The sequence below is a fragment of the Bactrocera latifrons genome, unplaced genomic scaffold (assembly GCF_001853355.1).
Source record: "Bactrocera latifrons isolate USDA-ARS-PBARC rearing strain unplaced genomic scaffold, ASM185335v1 scaffold_145, whole genome shotgun sequence".
In the NCBI taxonomy this organism is placed as follows: domain Eukaryota; kingdom Metazoa; phylum Arthropoda; class Insecta; order Diptera; family Tephritidae; genus Bactrocera; species Bactrocera latifrons.
Window position 1 is genome coordinate 691,275 of NW_017534908.1, and position 7,410 is coordinate 698,684.

Sequence of the window (7,410 nt, forward strand, 5' to 3'; positions counted from 1 at the left end):
TGCCGTATTTTCTCTTTATTTTGCTCCATGTTTGCGACGCTATAACTCACGAACGACTTAAAAGAAACGACAATCAATCAAACACGTGTATATTTCCAAAAAGGTATAGCATGACCCCATGCGATGAATAAAACTAGAACTACGCACTCTCAGCGCCAACTATCGAAAATACCGCAAGACTTTTTTGACAACCAATATTTTGGCCTTCTGTGCCTCACAAAAGTAGGAGTCCATTATTAGTTATATRTAAATCAAGATTATTTCAGTTCAAGTTCAAACGAAAAAAGTTATATATAACATAATTTAAAAACTAATGATCCGGCAACATAATTCATAATTTTAAAATTCTTAATTTATTCTTCAAAATGTACRTCGTCTCTCTCAAAGTAAATCCTCTTGGCCCCAACTTACTTGTGCCAACGTCTTTTCYAATCCTCTAAATAGTTGTTGAAGGCAATTTCCAGAATAGCCTTCAATGTGTATAGCGATTCACGTTTAATCGCTTCAATTGACTCCAAACAGTTTTCCCGGAGTGGTCTTTTGAGTTTACTGAATACCCAGAAGTTACACGGAGGWAAATCAGACGAATATAGTGGTTGCGATACGATTTTGGTGGAAAATTTGGCAAAAAATATCACGAAGAATCAATGCAGTAAGCGACGGTACATTATCGTCCCRACAACCAAGAGTTGTCGGCGCATAATTTTGGCTTTTTTTTTACGAATAGCTTCGGGTAAATGACGCCTAACATTCAAATAGTATTTCTTGTTGACAGTCTGGCCAGTCGGAAGGAATTTAGAGTGCTCCACACCTCGAAAATCGAAGAAAACTGTCAASATACCTTATTTTTTTCAGCTTCGGCTCACCTTTGCYACGATATTCGGTCGATTTATATTCTGTTTTCGCGTCGTAAGCATAGATTCAACACACATCACCAGTAATACTACTTTTCATGATAACCAGGCAGACGGAAAGCACTATTTCATTTATTTCAAGCGACGCTGTTTTTGACAGAATTGAGTGATTTTGAAATTAATCGTGCTTTCACTTTTGTTATGGCTAAGTGATCTTTCAAAATGGGTTTAACATTTCCTTCCGATGTTCCAACGATGCCGGTAAGATCTCTGACTGTTAATCGGGGATGCTAAGGCATCAATTTCTTTTTTGTGAACTYTTCGAATAATTTGTAACAATCAAAAACACTTTCTCCCGATATACAATTATAAACGAAGGCCTTTTCTAATATTTTGAACGTTTCAGCACCAGAATTTGATCAATAATCGTAAAAATCGTCGAATACACTTTATGTACTTAAGAAACACAAGCGTATACAAGTATAATTATTTTGATGTGTCATACTAACCTAGAAAAAAAATTCGACGAATGGATTTTTAAATCTAAAAGCCTTAAATTTTTTTTTTACCCCTTTTAGTGATGTTTTGATTTTTTTAGAAATAGCAAAATTTGAAGATTTGGATAGTTTCAGACATTGAAAATTCTATAAAGAAGATTCTCTAAATATTTTAGTTAAGTCAACGAATCGTGGTTTTGCAAAAGACATTTTCTAGAAAAACGTTTTAAAGTTTCTTGGATGTCGGGTCACCAGTAAGTATATCTCCATTCAAAAAATCCGAAGGATAAATTTGCTACTGACGTGCTAAGAGGTCCATGGGGTATTTTTGGAGTCCTGATTACGAATTTGGGTAAACAATTTTCCATCATGTACAGGTAGTTATTGGGTCCCTACCCCGCTTGACTACAACCCAAAGAGTCAACTATCAACTCAAAAATAGCTACAAACAGCCTCTTCATTCACAATCGCAAAATGACTAGTGAAATTTGATTTCCTTTTAATCTAGACTGGAATTAAACTCTTCAGAACACTAACAACGCTGTATGTATCTTTTCGTATGTACTTACATGTGTTTGTATGTATAAATATATATGAGGTCGTAAGTGTGCCACTGCTCGATAGGCACAACGGCCAGTGGCACAATGAACGTGTTTGCCATTACTGATAATATTTGGCATCATACCACAGCTTCTGATGTTTCAGACACGAGTATAATTTTAATGTCGCAATGTTGATATTTGTACTGTTTTTGTATTTCTCGATACTCACATGTTTCTGCAGCAACAATGCTTGATTAAATTTTCAATATTTTTAGCGTTTTCCTTTTGGTAATAACCAGTCTACTTATTTTTCCCTAGATCATAGCGATAATTTTACAAAATATGTGAGTGTTTGTATACAAGTATGTGTGTATGTATGCATTTATTTAGTAGTATGTACATATGTATATTATTGTCAGCCGTACCAGTATTGATCAAATCAGTGAGTCCGATTTGCACTTTGAGCAATTATTGTATAAATATTTATAGACAAACGTGCTGTAATCGAAAAAAAGCACAACAAATTCACATATGTGCATGTATGCATGTGTGTGTGTGTATGCTGTGTATACAAAATATTAACAATAACAATTTTATAGCATTAAATTTTTTTCCTTCACACATGCTTTTATTTATTTTTTCACTCACCGCCAGCCCACCAGCTCCTGTTTGTGCATTGTTTTTGTTGCTCTTTTAATTATATTTATTTATTTAGTTTCTTATTTTTCTATTTTTTTGGTACTTAAAAATTTTTTATTGCGCGGGCGGGCGTTTGTTGGGGTCAAGTGAGGTGCGCGCACGCTTATCAGCAAGCAGCAGCAAATCATGCCAACATGCTCCTACAGCAACATAAACATATACTAATGTAAGCATATATGTGTGYGCTGCGTGCTGCGGCTTGTGGATGCTTTTTCGTACGAAAATCAGCTCCCAATCTAATGGAGTCAATTGGCAAGTGTGTGTTGATTAGCTGGTACTACAACTGCACACACACATATATACACATACCCTTACGTTTCTTGGCATGCTGAACTCAACACAAAAGGCACAATACTCGTAAAAGCAATATAACAACAACAACAACAACAAATGACAAGAGTAAACAAGTGTAGCCAGCGGTGGCATAGATTATCATTCGGTTGTTTTCTAGCGTAAATATTTAGTCGAGGACTCGTTTTAAGCTTTGACTCAGCGCTGCCGCGAGCACTCGCAATGGTGTTTACTGCTGCTGCTGCTAGTGCTTGTATTTTATGTACATATGTACATGTATTCTCGTATGTCTTGCCTGCAGGTTGTTGCCGCTATCGGCTGTCGCTTGCTTTTATGCCTTCACTCATTTAGTTGCGCACTCGTCTACGCCAAGAGCTGTGCTGCGGCRTATGGTTAACGGKAAACACATACGCTTTTTGTACGCTCAAAACGGCTTACAGGAAAAACGCGTTAACAGCGCAAAACAACACATTTGTAGCACCCGGTGGTAGAGTGCATATTGTGTGTGTTACTCATACGCCCCGTCAACTCGTTAAATGCTCGCAGTCAATTAGACAGTCGCYGCGCGGTTTCGGTCAAGGTCAACTGTGTTCACTTGCATTTCGTGTTATTTCTTGTGTTTTTTTTTGCAATTTACTAAACAATTATGAATTTGGTTTTAGTGTTGAATAAAAGACATCAAGTGATAAGGCAATGACGTTTGACTGAGAGAAAAGTGAGTTTTGGTGGCGGAAATAGTTTGTTGCCATAAATGAATGGAAATAGTTATTTTAAKAATTAATTGTGTATAAATTAAATATTTGAAAGTGACAAATAAAAAATCCGGTTGTGATATTTTGATTGCAAAGAAAATATTTTTATTGATATTCGCAAAAGTTTCATTAAAGCATTATAAAGAAGAAAAGCTCAAAGGTGACATGTAAAATATATTTAAATTTGATCAAAGAATTTGAAACAAAAAAAAAAAAAAAAAATTTGATCAAAGAATTTGAAACAAAAAAAAAAAAAAAAAGTTGCTTCAATACTATCACATCTTTCACAGATGCATTTCTTTTAGTATATAAGGGTATAAACATATATAATTTTTGTTTTTCATCGGGGAGTTTATATGACAGCTGCGAAAAAGTAACGTTTAAGCTTGGCTAAAAATTCGAAAATATTATCAACAAGGCGAAAAAATTATACTTTTTATACTTTCGCAATTTGAAAAGCCCAGAGATGGCCSAATTCTTTCAGATATGCGAATAAGGCATGTGATGTTTTGCCACAAGGCGTGAATTAAGCGGGATTGGCCGCATAGATTTTAGTCTTCACATATCTCCACAGGAAAACGGTATGATATTACACGATTTTGTTGGCCAATCGATCGGCYCAAAACGTGAATTTTTCTGCTCAACGAAGTGTTGTTGATACTAAATATCGCCGGAATCACGAGCTTCAATTTCAGTCCTTGAATAGTTGGTTATCTTGGCGCGATAACGGTCGCCATCGTCAGTGACGGTCTCATCGGCATCATTTCTAAACAAATATGRACCGATAATCCACCGACCCACAAACCACACAAAACCATTGTTTTTTCTTTTGCTTTTTCAAATAGATATTTGGCCAGAAATGGGCCTTATCACTGAGAAACTTTTTTTTTTTAATTTGAAAACGTCGGAACTTCTTGGAACTTTTCGAGAGCCCATAGACTGAAGGGATGTCGCTTAGGAAGGTCGAGTGAATTCAGTTCTTGCAGAAGCTGTATTTTGTATACTTTCTATTTAATATCTCGACGTAAACTGCACCAAGTTGTTCCCTATGTCAATTCAAGTTGCTGCAAACGGCGCCGAATCGACTTTCCACAGTCTTCGTGCACACTCACAGCTACGGCTATTTCTTTCACTGCGTGCTGTCACACGGCTCGAACAGTTCGGAGAGGTCCTTCCCGATTCTGTTGGAGCTTTTGGTATTGCTCAACATCAATTAACACAGCCGTATTAGTTTTGCGGGGATACCAAATTCAGACATCGCGGCATAAAGGCAGCTGCTTTTCGTGCTGTCATCTTTGATATTGACGAAGAAATGGTGTATGCACAGAGCATACTTAAATTCCAATCGTTGGGCATGCTTTCGTCCGACCATATTTCACAAAGAAGCTTTTGCATGAATTTATCAGTTATTTGCCGCCGTGTTTGAATAGCTCGCACGGCAATCTACCGGCTCCCGCCGCTTTGTTGTTGTTAAAACGGTTAATTGCTATTCGAACTGCCTTTATTTGTTCGATTACCTGACATATGTGTCTAAGAATCATAATTCCATTAGACACTCAATTGTTGATCTGACAGGAYGATTATGACGACCATAAAATAGATGTAGCGTGAGGTCACTGACACCGAATTTCGGTAGTAAATTTTAATAATTTCGAGTCGTTGTTGGATTGTATATCTTTCCATGATGAAAGAGCAAACTTTACTGAAAAGAAGTGTCAAAAGAGCGGGATAAATCGTTAGCGTCGTTTGCCATCCCTATTGGTCTATTTTTGTTGCATTCCTATTGAAAAACCCGTTATTCGCCAAACCAGCTACATATTTCCGAAAAATATTCTAAATATATGTATGTAGACTCGATATAGGCAAAAAGAAATCACTTCTTTGGAATTCGCAAGTTGATATTATCCMATAARWMATTAAGTATAAKATAATATTACAAAACATTCAAAAGTTCAATATGATAWACTTACTATTTGAATATCTTTGTTTTCAAAAACTACTACTTGTATGTACTACTTTTCTGTTTTCACTTATCAGCAGCAACACTTTTGCTCTTGCTTTGAACACACACACACTTATACAGCATTTTAAGCGCACATATATTCAAACTCTTACATACCAACTAATACTTTTAATGATGTGCTGTATCATTGTCTACCACGAAGTGTAAAATTTCAACAAATATTGCCCATTAGTAAATATGAAATTTGCAAATTTATTAATATAAACTAATCAATATTTATAAAACATTATGTAGACACATAACTTAGTCGCTGTTCGGTAGCTATTTTTAATTGTTTGTATGTWTTTGTTTGTATATAGTATATGTATGTTCGCGGCATTTCCTTTTCGAATTGATRTTGAAATTTTTATTTGTAATCAAAATATTGATTTTACAGCATTGTTTTCTCACACCAAATTTAATGTGCGCCTGTGTATTGGTGTTGTGTTAGGAATTYGCCGACAAAAATGAATTTTAAGGTAGCGCAAGTATTTAGGGTTGCCTAATGAGTTTTGTAAATTATGCATAAGGGGTTACAGGGGTTCGACGAATGACATATTATTTTATTAATATTATTTTCAAATTATAAACGATATATTGCATTGTGACAAAGATTTTGTGAAAATTTCAAACAAAAATATTAAAAACTCGTCAATGTCTTAGAATAAAGGTGGCTCCGCGCTGACAGCAGAACTTCTCAAAGGATCATCAAAAGTAAAAAAWAAGGAAATAACTAAAACCATAAACTAGGTATTGCACAAAGGAAAAAAAAAGACAAAAAAGTGAAACGTGTATTTTTGGTAGGCAAGTTTTTCAAATAAAATGCAAAATTTGGTGTAAATTTCTCAACGTTTTGTTGTTTTTTTTTTTTAATATTTGTAATTGTATAAAAACAAGATTCTGACCGAAGGATTTTGTTTTTAATTAAGGATTTTGTTTTAATTATTATTTGTATTTAATTATATTATATCTCGACGACCTAAGTGACAATATAGCTGACATTGAGAGTGCATCTTTTCAAAACTGTTATATTACGTGGATCAACATGAGAAAAATGGACAATGTTCTACAGATGTTATAAATTAAAGGTTTATATAGTATACAGTTAGGAGGTCGAGAAAAGGCATTTTTCAAGAATTTTTTCTAAGCAAACTATTTGGTTTATTGATTTGAACCTTGGCAGGTATATTATGACAACCTCAAACTATATTCGCATATTTTTTATTGCCAAAAATAATTATCGGGAACGTTGATATTGCCAATTTTGCAGAGGACCGCAAAAAAAGCCTCTTGCGGTGAGCACGATATCTCTGGACTGGATCATCTAAAATGCAAAAACCAATAAATTTCATTAATATAATAAATAATAATATAGTGATTGATCAAAGGAATTAACAAAAAATTTTTTTTTGACAAAATGGCGGCTACTCAAAGCAAGAGGTTCGATTTTCGACCAAAATTCGGGTTTTTAATTGTTTATAAAAATAAGAAAAAGATTTTCATCGGATGGGGAAATCCTTCGATCAAGTTCTAAAAAATATAGTTAAGAAGCTTGTGTAAAAATTTCAGACCGATCGGTTCAGCCGTTTCTGAGAAATTTTGATCACCGACTTTGAAAACACCGTTTCGAGAAAAACGAGCTTAAAGTTTTGAAAGCACTTTACATGTAGTTAATTTTTTCACTAATGTGTAACTTCGAAAATATGCGTCGGATCGGCTTGAAATTTAGTGTGTGTATTCTCAGATACTCAGATTTTTTGTATTCTCAGACAC

General features: G+C 34.7%; 1 protein-coding gene across 6 annotated transcripts in view; it reads left to right on the plus strand.

Annotated features, from left to right (window-relative positions):
* The window catches only part of LOC108965683 (gonadotropin-releasing hormone receptor), a 22,537-nt gene that overhangs the window by 4,108 nt on the left and 11,019 nt on the right, over nt 1-7,410 (plus strand). For 2 of the 6 annotated variants that reach the window (XM_018928252.1, XM_018928257.1), the window contains exon 1: nt 3,246-3,598. The exons of 2 other annotated variants lie outside the window; for them this stretch is intronic. The gene's annotated coding sequence lies outside the window, so the exon portion shown is untranslated. Of the gene's footprint in view, nt 1-3,245; nt 3,599-6,300; nt 6,388-7,410 lie in introns of those variants that run through there. 2 more of the 6 variants (XM_018928253.1, XM_018928255.1) reach the window with 2 other exon arrangements.